At 38.0% G+C, this 21,751-nt stretch overlaps 1 pseudogene; it reads left to right on the top strand.

Annotated features, from left to right (window-relative positions):
* Nucleotides 1-1,345: 1,345 nt before the first annotated feature.
* Nucleotides 1,346-9,907, top strand: LOC149139337 (WD repeat-containing protein LWD1 pseudogene; annotated as a pseudogene).
* Nucleotides 9,908-21,751: the final 11,844 nt, after the last annotated feature.

The raw sequence follows: 21,751 nt of genomic DNA, 5'->3' as shown, positions 1-21,751 counted from the left end.
TTTCTACCTTGCACAAAACTGTTTCACCCATTTCTTGTGGAATGAAACTCAAAACCAAGACATATGAACCCAAAACACTGTCATGCTTGACATACCAAAAACCTTGCAGATGAATGGACTTTTGCAAAACCCTAATCTTTCTTGTTCAATAAAAACTCTTTTTCCAATAAAATCCTTTTCCTTTCCTTCATTCTCTTTATATATATATATATATATATATATATATATATATATATATGAAAAACCAAAACAACAAACAAATATCTTACTTAAAAAGTTATATTCTCCAAGCCTATATTCTCCTTCACTAACTTGGTTATTATCTACTTAGGTTAGTAAATCCATCAAGTCCAATGATAAAGTTCACTTCACTAAATAAGTATGAACAACCCAACAAACAAATATCATACTTAAAATTTTATATTCTCCTAAACCGACTTCACCATTATCTTAAAAAATAAATATACAATAATTTGTGTATAAATATGCATTTCCTACTTATTTAAAGCATCATGAAATATTTTAAAATTTAAACAAATTATAAAAATCTCCCAAAACTTTTTTGAAAGCATTTTTGTAAACCTTTTTTACACCATACAAATTTCTAATATATAAAAGAAACACTTTTTTTTAATAACCCCTTTTATAACTCTTTACAAAACTTTATAACCACATACTCTTTTCAATATACCAAAAAACCTTTTGAATGATTTTAAAAAATAAAACTTAACTAAACATCAAAGATTCGACTTTTTAAACTTAAAAAAAGACTTTTCAATAATTTTCACACCCTTTCAACTTCCGGCGGGAACGACTATGAACCTTTTTAAAAAATACTTTCAAAAACTTTTTAAAACTCTTTTAAAATTGCCACAAGCGTTGGGTTTTTTTAAACTCTTTTAAATTTTCCTTAAGGGTTGGGTTTGGCCTTTTTCTTTATGGCTCTCAGATTGATTGGATTCATAGAACCAATAACTCAACAAAGGAGGCAGTTGAAACATTCTTTTTTCAATACAAAAAACCTCTTGTTGTGTTTAGGGCCGTGACCCTCGCTCTCTACAACCATTATTTTTTAACAAGGTACAATTTATCACTGAGAAACAACGAAACTTTCAAACCTTTAGCTGCGGTTGCAGGATCTATGACTCTTTGGATCTTATCATTCTGATATCAATTTGAAGGAAAAGGAGAGGAAATACAATTTCTAACAGACCGAGGGCATCCCCATTTTCTCCTAGAGCTATGCCAAGTCTATTTGGCATTTGAATGAGCTAGTTTTAATGTTGAAATCTGATGCTAAAATTCTTCCAGTATTTTGGTATGCTAAAATTCTTCCGGCATATGGCACATTTCTAACGACCGCGTCGAGGCAAAGAGCCTCTTCAACAACAACAAGAACAACAAGTTTTGTGGCCCTCTCACTTCCTTCAATTGGAATGAACAAGAACCCAAGAGGATTGACACTTCCAACATCGACACCACCTGCACCATTTGGGACATCAACAAGAAGGTTGTCAACACCCAGTTGATTTCCCATGACAAGGAGATCTATGACATTGCCTGGGGGGTGCTAGTGTTTTTTCCTCTATCAGCGCAGATGGATCTATTAGGGTCTTTGATTTACGGACAAGGAGCACTCTACAATTATCTATCAGACCTCTCAACTTGATACTCCCTTGGTCATATTGGGTTGGAACAACCAAGATCCTAGATACATGGTGTTATAGACATTTTTGTGCCTTACAACATTGAGCATGAAATGTCCATAATCCAAGGGATCCAAAGTCCCTAAAAGAGTTGTTCCTGCCCCTAAAGGAACAAGGTCAACCAAAGACAGCTTCTCCCAGAAGTTCTCCACCAAAAACTGCTCAAAACTAGTCAAATCAGGATCAATTCAGAGGCTCCACTAGCTGCCTGCGTTGCAAAGCACCCAAATACACTGGCTAGGTGCTTTGCAACGTAGGTGAATGCACTACCAGGGTGCATTGAGCGGGAAATGACAAATGGCAAGCTCATTCAACGAGGTGGAAAGACAATGGAAGCTTCCAGAATCTTCTCCAATGACACTTGCCTCACTGAATTCGACTAATGATGAGTAAGAGGCTCTCAATCTCCAAGTGGAAGCAAGAACTGACAGAGAGAAGCCACAAGTCAAAACATAAGCTGACTCATCCTCTCTGCTTACATCTATATATGGATCCCTCATCCCAGAGATCCAGAGGCTGGAATTTTGTACTTTGCAGAGAATTGTTGTTGGTTTGGGATTGAGATTAGTACATTGGGTGATTTATGCTTTGTTGGAGGAGAGGAAGGGATTCCTTTGCCGGGAGGTAGATGCTGGATCGGGACTCACTTGGTTGTATCTCCTCTTGGACTTTCTTATCATATCAATAAAATTATTTGAGTTTCTCCTACATGCTGTGTATCAATGATGTTTTGTTATATTTGCATGTTTAGCTTAATCTGATCCTGAGCTTTTTATGAATGTATATCTATATCTTCATGTAGTTTCTCTCTCTTGTGATCTTGCAGGAATTCGGTGAAGCTGGGCCGGTAAGGGAGCAGGGAGCTGGGAGCTATTGAAGAGAGGAGCAATTGGATCAACAAACTAGCGAAAGACACAGGCTAGTCACATCCTTCCTCTTCATTTACATTTCATAAAGAAGAATACTCAAGTAGTTTTCCTTGTTAGTTGCTAAGGCACTATCACACCTTAGAGTGGGATAGGGGCGTTCTGAATAGATACTTTTCCCAACAACAAATTGGCGACTCCGCTGGGGAACATATCTAGTTAGTTTATTTGTGTTTCTATTGTTGTTCTTCTCATAAACTTAGGAGTAGAGAATCGAACTGCATTTGCCATTTACAAATGCAAAGTAGAGATCTGCTACTCTAGTCCATTTACTGGGCCTGTTTATGATCTGAACACTTGACTCACAAATGATCTGACAACCCTTTGTGATAGCTCTTAGTCCTCCTTTAAATCATCCCTCTAATTGTACCTTGTTGATAGCTTTTATCCGGCCAAAAACCTCAGATCAAACTACAAACCGTGACCCAGAACCCGGAGACAATTCTTGTTTCTGCTTCAGCGCAGGCTCTGTGAAGAGACTCTGCATTTCAACGTAGGTCCCGAGAGGGCTACCTGCGCTGCAATTCAGTTTCTCTGTGCAATAGGTGCGCTGATCAGCCCTTGCCCTGTGCAGTTGTGGTTCTTTGCATCCTTGTGTTCAGTTTTATCTCTGTTTTTTGCAGCCTGTTATCAGTGTGTGTACCTATCTAAAAACCCCTTTTCTCTGCCTTAATTCCGCCTCAGTTGTATAAAAGAAACTGTATTTGTTTTTGTGTATTTGTTACATCATTTGCAGTTTCCCATTACAAAAGTAAACTAGTCATACTGTCACCCTTAGATCTAGACCTGTCGTAAGTGTCGTTTTGATCTTAGGAGTAAGTGTATTTGCTGTTGATAGTTAATTGCGCTTTTACTTTTGTCTTTTGGATTGAATTTGTGGATTTCTAGTGTCGAAACAAGTGTTTACTTCAAAATCATAAAGTGTCGTAATCGTCTTTTTGATTTCAAAAAGAAGCTTGTTTGTGTTTTCACTTGAAATCGAATTCAAATTTGTACAACAACTTTCTTTTTAGGCATCAATATTAAGAAAGTGAAAACAGATACATGCATATGTGCATTTGCATTTTGACAGTTTGTATGGATTGATTTAGGAAAAGTGCATTTACAGTGTGCTCTATGCTCTTTGAGAAAAGATTGTGTCTTTCTTTTCCCCTTGTAGCTAGGATTTTCATTGTTGAAAAGATATAAAAGCTTGCTTATCATCTTTAGACTGCATTTAGGAATTGTATCTACATATCGTGGTGATCCAAAAAGGCAAACTTCTAAGAAAGATCAACCTAAAATAAATTGAATGAACTTAACAACGCTTTGTAACTTAACGCACAACATAGAGGTCTAGGCTAGAGACGTGTTCCGGCGTCGTAAAACCTGGTAACTGTTGCCTCACTGATGGTTGGGTGATTCCTCCTGAGAGACAATAAGTGCCAGTACGGATTGTGCTCCCACATACCGTCGAGTATATATTGGGAGACCCCTATAGGCATAAAACCTTTATCCATAGGAAACCGTGTCGGCCGCCCTACTGATCGCAATGCACTGAACACAACATTCGGGAGGATTGACCGCCCGTACCCTAAAAAGTATTTTGCGGTTTTGCGATTGGTTTGGCACACCCTCTACCTAGATCTCCAGAGCAGTTCCTTTTGGCCTTTTTCAGACTCTATAACGGAAAAAGTCCATCCGAGCATTTGTCACTTCGGGCTCGTTAAAACATCGAAGGCGACTAGAGTCATCTTTTGCTTTTTCTCGACTCTTTAAAATTGAAAAAGCAAGTTGTGTCCAAGCGTCGTTAAAATTTATTTTAAACGGAATAATCACCCCCTTTTTCCTGCGTTGATCTTTAGGTTGAGAAAATGGAGCCTACTAACCAAGGAATTCCCCTTGGTGGAAATCCTAGTCCCTTCTCCTCTTGGGGAGATGTTGGTGCACCCCATATGGCCACATTGTCGCTTCCAGGACTGACAATTGGCTTGCCGGTCTGGCTCTTCACAACCAATGTCGTTCAGAACACCACTATTCCTGAACAGTCGAATCAGCAGTTAGACCAGTCCAGAGTTACCCACCAGCCTTCTACTTCCTCTAATTCTTCCTCTCCTCCTTCCTCTTCGCTTGATGGGGCTGGCAAAGCCAAAAGTCAAGTTCCTAAAGAGAAGAAGGAAAAGAAGAAGAAAGAGAAGAAGAAGAAGGAGCCAAAAGTGACTGGGGGCAAACGAGTGTCGTCTAACAAAAATCCACACACTGCACTGACCAGGCCTAAATCGCCATGTGTCATTTGCAAGGGAGACCACTTTCATAGAGATTGTCCCTGCATCCCTCGGATACTAAGGGACTGGTCTCCCCATTTGCACAATCCGGTGGCGTCAACCTCTGATAGCCATGTTGAAAGCACACCGTCAACTAGCAAAAGTGAAGTCCCAGGACAAAAAGGGAGAGCTAGATCTCCCTGTAAACTGTGCGAAGGCAACCATGCCCTCCACCGTTGTCCCTTCTTAGACGAGGCTAAAAGAGTCTTGGAAGATCATCCGGTTTCACCGTTACGACTTCCTCCTGGATATAAAAAACTCTTGCCGAGTCCTTCGTTAGTTGAGAATCCAGCTGGCCCGCTCAAGTGGTCAGCTAAAGCGTCTATCATTGAAGATAAACCAACTGAATCCATACCAGACGAAAGTCAAAAGGTCGAGGCGGCAGTTGACCCGGTATTGCCTTCAGAGGCTTTATCTTTGAATGATACAGTCACTGAAGAGGATAAGGATGACACCGTCCAAATTCTCTTCATCAACACAGACTCCGACGAACACGGGGGCAATCCACCCATTCCTTTATCGCAGGAAGGAAGTTCGTCAGAGCGATACCCGGCCGTCTACTCGGTCCCACCTCCAAGCAACCTAGTTGTATCCTTCGACTGGAACCAACTAGGCAGACCCCGTTTGCCAGCAAGCATACGATTCAGAATTATCGTCCAAATATACAGAATGGTCATGGCTGGTACCATCATTGATGAGGGGGCATCTGTGAGTATCCTTTCCTCTATTGCTTGGAAAGCGCTTGGTTCGCCATCGCTTTTGTCTGAAATGAGAAATCTGACAGGCTTTGATAAAGGAACCAGTCGACCTTTAGGGATCCTCCCCAATGTGCCTATCACATTGAAAGGGAAGACCGTTCAAATGAACGTGATGGTCGTTCAAGGACCCTTGGATTACAACCTACTCCTTGGACGAGACTATATATATTGCATGGGAGCCATCATCTCCTCACTCTTTAGAGTAATGTGTTTTTCGCACGAAGGAAGAGTGGTCAAGCTCGTGGACCAACTTTCATTTCCCAGATCACGCATCGCAAATAGTCATATACCATCCCTAAATGGTCTCTTCACGCAAGAAATGTCTCAACCCACGGTCCGTCCTCCCGATGAGCGCGAGTGATTCGGAAGGATATGACTGGAACCCAGGGGGCATGCATCCTGGTCTGCTTCGGCAGGAAAACTTCGGGTATAGGATAGGTTTCCGCAGGAGAATATGACTAGTCCGTACCCTGTCCGTGATTGGAAGAGGGGTTGTTCTAGAATAAGATTCTTTTGTCAAAGTTATGTGAGTTGGCGGGCATCGTCGCTCACCTTTGTTTATCTCGGTAGACATCGCCGAAGAAGTGTTTTGTTTTAAAGATTAATAGAACAATCTTTGGGTGACCTGTAAGAAGTAGGCCTCTCTCGCTAAAACAAATGTTTTATCGGACTAAAGTAGGGGTAACTTTGAAACTCTGTTTTATACCTGGGGGCATGTAAACCTTTTGGAGTGCAAGCAAGGGGCGGCTATTTATTTTTTTAAATTTTTAGGTCCTCCCTTTAAACCTGTAGGTCTAACCCTTTAAACTCGTAGGATTAGCCGTTTCCGAACTTGCATAAAGAAAGGATTCCGGAGCAAAGCTTTGTAAGGCGCAAGATCCATAAAAAATGGAATCTTAAATGAGACATTCTTATCATATGACTGGGTTAATCGAGCAGTTTTAGCACATAGTTCATGCTCGTTAAAAAATAAACATAAGACCGAGCAAGTGTTTCAATCCACGTTTAAGCTCGTTAAAAAATGAACTATCCTCCGGTCAATAACCACCGTGAATGTAACATTATCAGCCATTAAAGCCTTGGTCGTGTTTGCACCGTCACCTCCACTTTTCCATTGGCCGATCATTCACCTCCATATGATTGTTTACCCATTTTGAGGAACAGCTGCGAAGAGTGATTTCACTAGCCATCCTTGTGACACTGCCGTGATTGGAAAATTCCAACCCTTACCTGGAATTAGCTGCTACCCGTTTTATCACTCGTTCCTCAAAAGACGAGTCTTCTTTAAGCTCTTTTCATCTGACTCGTAAAATATGAAAAGATTGCCGAGTTTTGGCCTTCCAGCTCGTTAAAGCGACCAGAAGTGCTATCCCTCCTCTAGATTTTAATCTTTTTGGACCTGAGGGATTATTGCACAAAAAGATCGAGCGCTTGTTTTGTTCGGCTCGTTAAAGCTATCGAAAATTCATCCCTTCTGTATTGTTTTATACTTTTTCGGACTTAAGGGATTAGATGACGAAAAAGGAATCCCGGAGTTATCTTTACGTACCTTTTCAGACTCTCTAAAGATGAAAAGGACCGAGTTATCTTTATCGTTAGACTCATTAAAAAACATCAATAGCGACAAACTTGTCTTTAGACGAGAACGAGTTTCACTATCGCTAGGCTCGTTAAAACATAGCGATGGGTTTGGCCGAAGGGCAAATTATAGAACAAGCATATGTTATCCTCCTCAAGCTTGACAAAAATAAAGAGGTACTGGTCAGCAATGACTGGGGAAAAATTGGGAAGAAACTCAAAGAACCTTTATTGGTAGCAAGTCGCTCTTGAACATGACACTTCCACTCCATGCCTGAGTCGGGTTGGGTTGTTTCATTCACCGGTCACATCACCATGGTTTCGCCATACCATCCACCTTTGGGGTAAATGCTACCAATCCATCATATAAGTGTCGCCGATATGTTCAAGAGAAGTCATCCAGAGAAGTCAACCATGTCCCATCCACTACCATACATTATACTTCATTCTTTCATGACCGCCACCCTGAACCGTATATCATCAGATCGTTTTCACCTCCATCAAAATCATTTGCTCCGTTCCGTGTCATTGATGTGGGATACATCAAGGCCCTCCTTTGACGGATCGCTTCTTGTCGACATCAGCTCATTATCCAAGAAGTTGATCTAGGAACACCCCCTTCAGTACTTTGAAGCTTGCATGCCTCAATGGCAAGTTTCTCACTTCCGGCGACAGGTATACATCAATGACCTTCGACCGAAAGATTTTGCGTGGTGTTCGACGCCAAGTCCTTTATTCACACCACGTGAATTGTACTGCAGTACCTTGAGGGTCATTATCATTATCGGTGATTCCTCTCGCGCTTGTTAACAGTTTACATCATTGACTGGTAATCAAGCGATGTCTTTCCATGTTCGACTTCAAAACATTTCTCACATGGATCGACTTGTACTTAGAGTGAAGATCGGACGAGATTGAAGACCCCGGATCTAGTTTCATCCATCCGGGCTGCGATATATATTCAGGAAAAATAAAGACATTGACATGTATAGCATTGCAGCACAGATAATCATCCTACCAAAAGGATGATGATTTCATCAAAGATCATCAGTCTACCATCAGACGATTGTCTGTCCTATGTACATAAAAATGAATTTATAAAGCTGAGCATGGGAATGCCCGCCTCAGCTAGATCATGAAAACAGTATGAAAATAATGTATTGTATTGTATCTTATTACAGGTCTCCTCCCAGCATTGAAAGAACTTCGGATCCTCCTAATAAATCATTTCACCCGATAAATGGCCTCATACTTTAGGGGCAACTGTTATAGACATTTTTGTGCCTTACAACATTGATCATGAAATGTCCATAATCCAAGGGATCCAAAGTCCCTAAAAGAGTTGTTCCTGCCCCTAAAGGAACAAGGTCAACCAATGACAGCTTCTCCCAGAAGTTCTCCACCAAAAACTGCTCAAAACTAGTCAAATCAGGATCAATTCAGAGGCTCCACTAGCTGCCTGCATTGCAAAGCACCCAAATACACTGGCTAGGTGCTTTGCAACGTAGGTGAATGCACTACCAGGGTGCGTTGAGCGGGAAATGACAAATGGCAAGCTCATTCAACGAGGTGGAAAGACAATGGAAGCTTCCAGAATCTGCTCCAATGACACTTGCCTCACTGAATTCGACTAATGATGAGTAAGAGGCTCTCAATCTCCAAGTGGAAGCAAGAACTGACAGAGAGAAGCCACAAGTCAAAACATAAGCTGACTCATCCTCTCTGCTTACATCTATATATGGATCCCTCATCCCAGAGATCCAGAGGCTGGAATTTTGTACTTTGCAGAGAATTGCTGTTGGTTTGGGATTGAGATTAGTACATTGGGTGATTTATGCTTTGTTGGAGGAGAGGAAGGGATTCCTTTGCCGGGAGGTAGATGCTGGATCGGGACTCACTTGGTTGTATCTCCTCTTGGAATTTCTTATCATATCAATAAAATTATTTGAGTTTCTCCTACATGCTGTGTATCAATGATGTTTTGTTATATTTGCATGTTTAGTTTAATCTGATCCTGAGCTTTTTATGAATGTATATCTATATCTTCGTGTAGTTTCTCTCTCTTGTGATCTTGCAGGAATTCGGTGAAGCTGGGCTGGTAAGGGAGCAGGGAGCTGGGAGCTATTGAAGAGAGGAGCGATTGGATCAACAAACTAGCGAAAGACATAGGCTAGTCACATCCTTCCTCTTCATTTACATTTCATAAAGAAGAATACTCAAGTAGTTTTCCTTGTTTGTTGCTAAGGCACTATCACACCTTAGAGTGGGATAGGGGCGTTCTGAATAGATACTTTTCCCAACAACACATGGCTACCATCCTAATGGAAATCCCCAAGGTTGCAGTCGTGTATATCAGATATCCAACCCTACCTATCATAGAGCTCGAGCGACACCAGGCTAGTGTCAATTCCATTGCTTGGGCACCACATAGCTCCTGCCACATCTGCACTGCTGAAGACGACTCACAATCCCTCATATGGGATCTCTCTTCCATGATCAAACCTGTTGATGGTGGCCTCAATCCTATTCTTGGTTACGCTACTAGGGCTGAGATCGAGCAGTTGTAGTGGTCCTCCACTCAACCTAATTGGGTCGCCATTGCCTTCTCCAACAAGCTACAGATCTTGAGGGTTTGAAAGGACAGGTCACATCAAACTGATACTTATTGGATGGAGATGACAATTGTTCCATGGCTCTTATGATTCATTCCCTTCACTGAATGAGCATCTTCTTGGCTTTAGGTTTAGGCTTATTTAGGCAGAGGGAGACTTCTAAGCTCCTATTTAAGGTGAGCATATGACTGACTGTAAATTATGGACATTGGAGATAAATATTGAAGGTCGTCAATTCTTTTGCCCTTTCATTCTTTTAAATAGTGTTAGGGTATATTGGAATCTCAATGCTAAACAGAAGGGACATTCTAGCTCTTCTTTGTTTCTCTCTTATTCTCTTCGAAGTTAGACAATACATGCATTTCACACGTGTCTGGTGGTAGCTACCACCAGTAGTTCAGTATGTTACTCCTCATGAAATTTGTTGGTGTATGGGGTCTTACGGCAATTAAAAAACATGAATTGAATGGTAGATATGACAAGGTGTAGATTGAGGAATGGAAATCATTTCTCCGTAAAGCTTCCAATATTAAATTCTACAAATTGGATGAGCGTAAATTCTGCCAATTGAATGAGCATAGGAGGTAAGGATTAGTAATATGAATCTTTATGTGACCCTCCATTTCCTCTATCCTACATGCACAATAAGTCTTTCCATTCACATATGATCCCATATTATGTTTATAAAAATTGTATGATTCTTTTGAGTAAATACTCTGAAAGAAAAAAATTAGATTTATTAAATCTATATATGTAGAGAAGCATCATAGATTCCATATTAGAAAGTATGGATTCAGAGATGATTAGATTCTAGACTCTCATGATTAAAATACACAAGTCAGATTTTCTTGTGACTTTGCATAAAATAGGCTTCTTGACAATAAAATATTTACATGGATTCTCATTTATTATCAATTTCTTCCTGTCTAGTTTTAGAACCTTTCATTCCATTTCATCCAACTCCTTATTGGCACACATTAACTACTTTTTCAAATGCTTGATTTTCAAGTAATTGCTCACCATTAATAGAATTCTCATGGAAGAGGCATGGAATTACTCTTTAAAAAGAACATTCTTTCCATGGGCCGAAAGGAATCTGACTTTGCATTGTACTCTTCAATCCTTTATTTTCTCCAAACCATTCTTGAAAATATGCAATACTTTTTTCACCTTCATCTATTGACGCTACTCTAAAAAATTCACACTTATCTAATTTGAGTTATCTCATTCTTTGATGTTCAACTCTACATCAAGCATAGCAACTACAATTTGAGAATACATTTTTTCATCAGGTCCCAAAAAAATGATCTTCCCTCCATGTAACTTCAAGATTTTGTCCCCTTTAGCGTTGGCATGGTTTTTACCATCGTTTGTGACTTGGGTCTATCCTAGCATTTCACTCTCTTGTACTATGAATTTTCCTTAAAGGATAATGTACCTCTAGGGATCCCTTTTCAACTATTTCTCTTTCTCTATGTTTCATAAAACTTGTCCTTTTCATGACCAAATTTATTTCTTAATATCTCTTTGCTTTTAACCAATGGCATTGGAAATAACATTTAGAACCAAACCTTGCTCCTCAAAAGAATTGTGGTCAATTTTTTTGGGACAACATATTATCCTTATAAATGCAATAGGCAATAGGACATACCTTGTGCCGACCATTGAAGTTGTCTACATACATTACAAATATCATCATGGGAAAGATTCAAAACACCTTTGGATTTTCAATCCTTCCCTCTTTCAAAGGGTAGTTTGTGTTGCTTGCTTGTTATTCTTTCTTCTCATGGATATCAAGGATATCAACCACCATTTATCATCCATAATCTTGTACAACCATTGTTCCTTTGTATCTAGTTTTACTTATCAATTACAAAGCATATTTCTTTCCAAAACATTGAAAAATAGAGTAGGCTTTATAATTTCACTAACTAAAAGAAAATTTTACTTAAAATAGGAAAACAAAGCATATTCATCAACATGGAGGTATATACCTCTCACCTTGACCTATGCATTACAATTCCATTCAATAGAGTGCTTCTTTTTATCACCCAGAACCACCACAAAGTGGTTTTGTCTTTTACAAATGCAATAAACCAATCATTGTGGTTAGTGATATGCTTAGTAGCTCCATAATCAAATAATTCCTTTGTCAAGTTATCTCTTCCTTAAGATGAAATGAAAGCATAAATTGTTCTTAATGTTTTGTGATATTGGTCCGCTTCTTTCTCAATTGCCAATTGTTATACTTCTCATCTTGAAGAAAGAGGCTTGTAGTTGTTGCTAGTAGTTCCTTCTTTCTTCTACTTTCCTTTGTCCTTAATATTTTCTTCAAAGGTATTTTGGGGTGCTTCATTACACTTTTGAATACTTTTTACTTTCAAGTCCTTGTGTAATATGTGATTACTCAATTTCTCAAATATTATGAATCTCTCACAACCTTGACCAAATTGTGAAGGAATTTTTCACATCATGCTCTTGTGGGAGCATATAGTACATCATGAACAATTCTATCAACATATAAAATAGATACCACCGGAGTAGAAGAAGTAGGGTCCCTCTTCAAATATTTTTTCCCTATCCAGAGAATCCTTGCAATCCAATTGGCTGCCTACACATGATGATCATAGGCCTGCAATAGAATCTTGATATCATTCTTCACTTGCCCAACCCAAAATTTAGACTTCTAGTTCCAAATAGGGAATTAGCCCTAGGTTGCTTGAGATGAGCACTTGCACCTATGAGATGCTTTTGTTGGGTTGAAACCTTGGTTTCTCTTGTGATGAGAGATGATGGATCCACCATATTAATGATGGTTATGGATGTATTTTTTTATAGGTGTGATACCTAGGAGGACTTACCATAGGTGTCTGATTTGTTTCAGGAGTGGGAGGTGGTAGATCTATATGAACATTGGTTGGCATAGTTTCATTTTTAGTAGGTGAGATGCCTAGAAGGACTTATGATAGGTGGCTGATTTTTTTGATAGGTGTCGATGTTTTTCACTTGTGATAGGTGGAGGATCTTCTTCTTATTTCAAAGTTTCCAAGATGGAAATGGATTTGGTCTCTTTCTTGTCCTTTAACTCTATGTTTAGTGTTGAAAGTTGGAACTTAGATGTTATGTGGATAATGGAGCTCCAAGACATATGACATGAAAATAATTTATTCCATATGTTTCTAGAACAACACATAAACATGTTCATTGTGATTAATTATTATGCTACTTATTCTGTAAGAGAAGTTATCTCCATTTCCTTTTAGATGCCTTTTCGTGATGTTCTTGAGTTTGATAATGTCTTACTTTTTTCTGGTTAGAAGAATATTTTTCTTTTAGTTTCCTGTATGATTGATGTATAGTGGAGAGTTCTTTTTTAGGGACAACAATGAACCATTAACGATTTTAGTCTATATACTTCAAAGTCTTTGGAAAGAGGGATGAGAGAGAGCATCCATTACAGGGTACTTGCTAATACAGTGGCACTTGTACATTCTAGTGAGAGGTTTGATGAGATTTTTAGCTTTGGGGAGGCATATATTAATCTTAAATTATAGGATGATATGGATGGAGGTTCGAAACCTTTGATGGACGATGATGTTGGGGTTGAACCGAAGTTTGTAGTTGATGGGATTATTGTAGAGTACAATGTCTGGGTTGATGGATTCTCCGAGACACAGGAAGTAGCCCATGATGTTACTCTTGCTTCAGAATCCTCTTGGGATGAGGAAGCTGACCTAGCATTGGTTGGTTCAATTTCCAAAGGATTGGAGGTGTGCATGAGAGTGCTTTTCATTTTGATACGTTGTTGATGGCCATGCATAGGTTGTAGCCTATAACATGAGCTTGTTATTCTAGGATTGAAAAGTTGACTTGTGCAGATTTTTTTTTTGTGACTTTGATAGATGTGAAACACTTGTCTTGATCTTTGTATGGAGATGTTATCTTCTTTACAGGATGTCCCAGACAACTAAGGATGTGGTGTCTGGATTTATTGTATTTAAGAGTAATAAAACAATGACACGATTTGAGTTTCACATCTATTGTACTTTGTTGTTATAATTTTCAGTTTGATGTGCTCCAGTTTCTAGTAAAATCAGATTATAGTTTTGATAGTACTTTCAGGTTTTTTGTTGATTCTAAGTAGGTAGGCTAGGTTAGATTGTTAGGACTGTTACTGTGTGTTGATATTTTCAACATTAAATGTTAGTCTTACAAGTAAATGACTAGGACATTCTTGGTGAATGATAGGAATAAATATTAAGTTTGTGACATGTTAATCTGAACTTTAAAAAGTTAATAATAGGTTAGGTGTGTCAACCAGCTTCAGTGGTTACGTTTGCGAAAAATAATTGTCTTATGTATATGCATTATTTTATATTACCTATTGCTCATAGGTGTTCTTCTTCAGCCTGGGAAAAGCAACAATAGAGTTCACCTTTTAGTAAGGGTGTGCTATAGGACCAAACATTGCAATGTTGGGAGAGGGTGATCTTATGAGAGAGATCTTCATGAAGGGTATATTTTTTTATAAACCATCTCTGCTATTTTTGGTTTGCAAGAGTTATTGTGCATCAGTTAGGTAGGGTGCACTTCCCAAGGGGTTTTTCAGATGCTCGTGGTTACACCTGAACATGGGCACATTGATGGTAGAAGACACCTTGTAGGTGTAACACACTCCTTGTATGCATATAATGTTGAGATTACAATCATGAGTGGAATTCAGTGTTATTTGATGACATTAACTCCATGAGGGTGCATTCCTCAAAGCCTTTTATGAGGCAGTTGTGACCTCCCTTCACTCTCTTAGTCTATAAAGAGAGAAGGGGCACATTAGCTTAGTAATGACAATTAATGTGTATGGTATCTTTAAGTTGTTCATAGAGATTGTGTGTGATGCCAAGTGACAATAATAGTTTTTTTTTTTTTTTTTAGTAAGACAATGTTAATGTGACTATTGTTGGAGCTCATCCTTGTTGTCTGGAATGTTTCAGTTCAATGTGTCATGTAGATTAGGCTCTAATACCCTATCTAGTTGTTGTGGCTTGTTGTCCTAATTTCTTGATTGCAAATGTATGTAGATTAGTCATTTCCTATCTACTATTTTGAGTTTCTCATAAGATTTTGTGTTTTCACTCTTGAAAATACCTTACAAAAGTTTTAGTGTATATATATCTAAAGGCTTGATAGGGGGAAACTAAATTTTCAGCTTTAGTTCCTATAGGTTTCATTCTTTGAGTGTAGACCTAATCAATAATTTTGAAATTGAGATGGTATCAGATCTGTACATGTTGGAACCTTTGTATGAAGTATTTGTGCCCGTGAACACACCCATATTTTAGAGGATTTGGGACATTTATATCTAGGAAGAAATGATTTGGGAAACAGTGGCAGCTGGAGTTTAGAATGTGAATGGCCTAGTAGTCATTGGAAGGAATAATAAAGATGATAAGGGACTAGGAATGGTAAGAATGATGATAAATGTCTCATTCTAAGAGGGACGACATGAGGAATGTGGCTCGTTGCAAATATCACAAGAAGGGATGCTATGCAAGCCAATGTTTAAATTTTTCGAGAAGGGTAAATTATGATGACTCTCATTGATTCTGAGAGTGCTCGTAACATCATTGATACAAAACTAGTAACTTCTTGCACCTAAAAGTATTCTAGTTATAGAATTTCCAAGAATCTGTGGCCAATGCTAGTATGATGGAGTGCAAAATGATAGTCAAAGGGATGAAATTTCAATTGCACAACTACGAGGGCTACTGTTATTGCTAGAGCTCAATGGTTGAAGATCTTGGGCGAGTTCCACATGATTATGGAGGAACTTTACCTAAAATTTAAGGAAGGAAAACGACTGGTTAGTGTTAGTGAACTAGAAATGAGTGCAAACGACCTGATTACACCAAACAAAATGTCAAAATATCTTGCTAAGAATGAGCTAAGTTTCACTTTCCTGTTTAATTCCATGAAGGGTTTTCATAGTAGTATAAGGACCCAAAAAGAACAATACTAAAGGAGAAATGGTTGATTGATGAATTTGGAAGAATCATCCAAGACTTATGCCATTGACTATCATTGGGTAGAGAAAATATCTACCATCAGAAGAGGCAACATAGTGAGGCCTAGATAATCTACAATACCCAACATTACAACTAATTTGGGAGCAAAGCATTTCAAGGAGGGGCGCTATTACAATACTTGATACTCAACCTTAAAAGTAATTATCATGGAGACGTTTTAAGCATGGCTATATTGTAAATGGTTCAGATGACACACAAATCTATTTGTGGGACATTGATGCACCTGCCAAAAACAAAGTGCTTGAGGCCCAACAAATATATAAGGTGATTTATTTTGACAGATGTTATTCAATGTAAGTTTGTGTCTGACTGAAAATAAATAAACCCATCATAATGCCCTCTCATTATCATTAGGTTGGAATCTGAATATAGTTCATGAGTTGGATAAATTTTCTATATAATAGGATTAGTTCATATTTTGGTGTCTGTCAGTTGTAGCTTAATAGAGTATTCTATATGAAAGTAAGCATAGATAGGTTTTTAGGCTTTGAAAGTTATTTTATTTAGGTTTGTTAATGTTTCATTCTATTCAAGTTGTGTCAAAAGCCATTTTCATCCTAAAGTTCATTGGTTTTACATTATGGTAGAATGGAATAAAAAAAGGGTAAATACATTGTTAGAACTAAGCTCACAACCCCACTAATGTGACCATTAAAAGATGCCAAGATTATTCTTAATTTCTGTATTCAAGCTTCTGTGATTGATAATGAATTAAACAAAGTCTTTTAGTAGAAATCACATGAGAAATTTTTTTTGTTCGATGCGTTTTGAACCAACAACTATGGTTCATCCTCAGGACTAGATGAAGGTTCAAAATGCATCTGCAAAAAAAAAAATCTCTTGTGATTTCTACCGAAAGACTTTGTCTAATTATTCTTAATGTTTACTATCAATTTTTTTTTGTAGAAATTTAATGGGATTTGTTGGGTAGTTTCTATTTATGTGTATTTTTGACTTTACAATATCAATTTTGTTACCTTTCTTGAAAATGTTTGATGACCTCATTGTAGGAATTTACAGGGTAAGTTCCTTAGATAGAACACCAAAGGACACCATTCATAAACAGATCACAGATCAATACACCAATATTCTTGATGTGGTTAAAACCCTCAAAGAGGGTAACTGTCCACGGCCTGAGCCAATGCGGCCACTTCAGGTAATTTATTAATAAAAGAATGAAAATTTACATAAGCTTCTCTCATGAACGGTTACCCTACAAATGAACCTCCACGCTCTTTAGATAGAGATCATGGACCAATCGGGTGTTAATCCATGGATCAAGTGTCGGTAATACCGAGGAGAGAATGAACGTCAGATCACTTCATGTATAGAACATATCTTGACTGTCAGATTGTAAGTTACAAGAGTACATACTAAAGAAACACACTTTACCTAACTCTACACTAGACCAAGTTATACTTAACTATTTCCTATGTGTCGGAATTTCCTAACATCCCCCCTTAAGAACAACTTGGGATAGGATTGAAGGATGTACAAATATGATACAATAGGAGAAGGAGGCATCAGAGCCTATCCCCCCTTAGTGACAACTTCCTGAACTCCAACTATAAATCGAATTTTAGTAAATTTTTCCTCTGTGAGAGCCTTTGTAAAGATGTCTGCAACTTGATCATCTGTTGAAAAATATTTCACTTCAAGAACATGGTCATGAATGAGCTTTCTGATGAAGTGCATGTAAATTCAAATGTGTTTTCTACGCTAATGTTGGACTAGATATTTGCATAGTTGAATGACACTTTTATTATCACACCAAAGTGTAGTCAGATGCTGCTGTTGAAAGCCAAACTCTAACAAGATCTGACAAAGCCACAAGGGTTCCTTACTAGCTTCTATGACACCATGATACTTTGCTTCCACTGAAGAAAGAGAAATGACACTTCGTTTCTTGCAAGCCCATGTAATAGGTCTTGATCCAAGAGTGAACACATAACCTGCAGTAGACTTCCGATCATCAAGGTCACCAACCCAATCAGAATCAGTGAAACCAACAAGTAGAGGAGATGCTTCCGCACTGTAATGAATTCGAAACTGAACTGTACCTCAAACATAACAAAGTATTCCTTTAGCTACTTTCCAATGAGTTTCATGTGCGTTTTACATAAACTGAGTAATAAGGCGAACAACAAAGGAAAGGTCAGGACGAGTATGGGTCAGATACAAACATTTTCCTACAAGTTGATGGTATAAGGTAGCATCATCTTCAAGGGAAGTACAAGTCACTGAAAGTTTGGCTCGAAACTGAAAAGGAGAAGGGGCTGAATTACAGTCTTCCTTGTGAAAATGGTGTAGAATATCACAGGCATAGTTGGACTAGGAATGGGAAATACCTTCCTTGGATTGCAAGACACGAAGACCAAGAAAATAATTCAAGAGTCCTAAATATTTCATTTCAAACTTCTTTTTAAGGCTAGACTTCTCATGGTTTATAAGGTTGGGATCACTACCAGTAAGGATAAGATCATCAACATAAAGAACAAGAATGATAAGAGACTTTCCCACTTTCTTGGTTTAGACAATATCGTTAGAATGACACCTAGAAAAGCCAGTTTCTAAAAGAAAGCTATCCATTTTTTCATAGCAAGTCTGAGGGGCTTGCTCGAGACCATAAAGGGATTTCTTAAGCTGACATACAATGTTGGAGTCTGTTTTTATAAAGCCAGTAGGTTGTTCCATATAGATTTCTTCATCCAAGTCCCCATGCAAGAAGGCAGATTTAACATCCATCTGATGGACTTCCCATTTGAAAGAGGCAGCAAGGGAAAGAACAAGGTGGATAGAGTTCATTTTGGAAACAAGGGAGAAGGTTTCAATATATTCAATGCCTTCAACTTGTGAAAAACCCTTAGCAATAAGACTAGATTTATGTTTATCAACTTTTCCATCTGTTCCATACTTGGTTCTGTAAACCCATTTGCACCTAACAAGTTTTCATTCCTTTGGAAGAGGAACAAGATCCCATGTATCATTTGCCAATAATGAACGATATTCTTCATTCATAGCTGTGTCCCAATCTGGATGGCCTGAAGATTCTGCAAATGTGTCAAGATCATAATTCGTTGAAGCTTGAGCCAGCAAGGAAGAGGCTCTATCGAACTGAGAACGTGTACATCGCTGATCTGTAGGATCACCGACATGAGCACCTGATGCATCCTGAGTAGCACAAACCCATTTTAGAAGCTGAGGAGCTGAAAGAGGATCCTAAGAAGGTGGGGGAGGATTGTCATCGTTGTTGTCATCATCTGAAGAATAAATATTTTCAAAAGAAGAAGGGATAGAGAGAGGTGGCACATTTGCCGAACTAGGCTCATAGGCCGATATATTTTCAAAAAACTTTACATCTCTTCTAATGATAACATTTTTGGACTTAAGTGGAATAAGTCTATATCCTTTGACATCTTCAGAATATCCAACAAAAATACATTTTTCACTCTTAGGTTCTAAAGCTTTATGCTTCTCATCTAGAATATGGGCCCATGCTTCACTTCCAAAAACATGAAAATGACTTACATCTGGTTTAATTGAGCTCCATGCTTCTTCTGTTCTGGAGTGATATTCTTTAAAAACTTAGTAGGAATGTGATTTACTATGTAATTTGCACACTTAATTGCTTCTTCCCAAAAATTAAGACTAAGTCCTTTAGATTGAATAATAAAATTAGCCATTTCCTTTAAGGTGTGATTCTTCCTTTCAGCTACACCATTTTGTTGTGGAGTATATGGAACAATATGTTGCATTTGAATTTCGTTCTCAGTGCAAAAGTTGATGAATTTGTTGTTAACATATTCTCCGCAATTATTAGATCTTGGCTTAAGAATTTGATGTCTAGATTGTTTTTCAACAAAGGCGTTAAAGGTGAAGAACATGTTAAATACTTCACTCTTGAGTCTTAAGAAGTATACCCAAGTGATTCTGGAGAAATCATCATTGAAAGTTACAAAATACTTGTAACCAGAGAATGAAACAACTAGAAGTGGACCATATAAATCACTATGCTCAAGCTGTAAAGGGGATGAGGCATGCCAAGAGGCACATTTTTCAAAACTATCCCGATGATGTTTTCCGAGTACACATCCGGAACAAACACCATCCTTGGAAGATACCATTGGAAGACCTATCACCATATTTTATTTACATAGATTCTGAAGGGAGCGATAGTTTAAGTCACCAAATCACTCATGCCAAAGTTTTCTCACTTCATCATTATGAACAAAAAATACCGAGGGAAGATTTGATGACCCAAAGTTGTTAAACTTATACAACCTTGTAGAATGATCAACAATGCCAATAGCTAAAGTCTGTCTAGTATCTCTTAGGTCCTTGATTACAACAACGCGAGGTGAAAATTCAACAATTTTACCTTCACCTGAATGAGTTATTTGATATACAGATAGAAGTTTATAGGATAAGGTTGGAACACATAATACATCATTAAATTGACCATTGTCTAGATGAACAGTTCCAGTCCCTAAAACACTAAGAGATCAATCATCACCAACATATATATTTTTGGTGTTACAATCATTTATAGAAAAAAACATGGCTTTGTTTTTGGCCATGTGATAAGAAGCTCCAGAATCAATGAACCAATCATGAGAATGAGAAGAAGAATATACATTTAGTGCATAACCAGATTGAGATGCTTGACAACCACATGCAGAAAGTGTTATTCCTAAAGATGACATTGAAGTTGAAGAGTTATCCAAATCGATGTTATGCTTCTTCATTGCTGCTTCCAAGGCTTCCATCTTCTTAAAACATTTCGATTCTAAGTGGCCATCTCGATTACAAAAGTGGCAATTTCTATCAGTATTCTTCCCTTTTTTTTATTTGCCTTATCATTTTGTTGAAATTATTTTTCATTTTGACACTGAAATTGCTTAGGACCCTTGCTTCATTTAGGACCATTCTTTTTAGGATACTGCTTCTTAAGATTCTTTGAATTTGGTTGCTATTGGGTGGCTAAGGCTTTCTTAGAAGAGTTTCCAATATTCAGAAGAACAAGATATAAGAGTTTTCCTTGTTCGCTTATTAAAGAATCACAAAAGGCATCAAAAGAGGGGGACTTGTAGTATTTTCCTTGAGAAATAAAGGCTTATCTAATAACATCGAAGGTGGAAACAAACACAGAGTAGGCTGGTCCCAAATTAGTAAGAATGGAATAGATAAGTCTACCATCTTCTTTCTTAACCTTAACACATTCCAAGAGAAGTCTAAGGGTCTTGAACTTAGACAAAAAATCTTCAATGGAAGAAAATTTATTAGGGTCCATTGTAAGCAACTCATTTTCAAGTTGATGGGCTCTAATTTCATTTTTAATTTCAATAACTTTAGTGATCTATTTCATTGCATCATTAGGAGTATCAAGTTCTGGGATATGGAATCTAAGGTCTGGAGAAATAGACATCCCTATCAACCCATGTGCTTGATGTTGTCTATTTTCCCATTTGGCTGCCTTATCTTCATCTTGAGGTTTGGTTTCTTGGCTAAGGCTATTCTGTAAAGACCTTTACTTCTAAGTAAATCCACAATATAGGACCACCATTAGAAGTAGTTGGTGTTGTCAAGAATAAATTGGCATGGAATTTCCATTTTAACAAAAAATGAAGCTATAGATGCTAAAACTAAGGGTTCCAATCGAAAGATCTCGAACAGTTAGGCAGGTTAAAAAAACGGCTTTGAAAATGGCTTTCGGATGAAGAAGTTATGGATTTCTGAAGAAAAGTTGTTGAAGACACCGACGAAGTGCTTGAATGTGCAGAAATGA

The sequence above is a fragment of the Pinus tabuliformis genome, chromosome X (assembly GCF_031772625.1).
Source record: "Pinus tabuliformis cultivar Carrire ecotype Pingquan chromosome X, CPIR1, whole genome shotgun sequence".
NCBI classification, from domain to species: domain Eukaryota; kingdom Viridiplantae; phylum Streptophyta; class Pinopsida; order Pinales; family Pinaceae; genus Pinus; species Pinus tabuliformis.
Note: the sequence above shows the minus strand (reverse complement) of the source record. Positions and strands in the feature narration are given on the sequence as shown.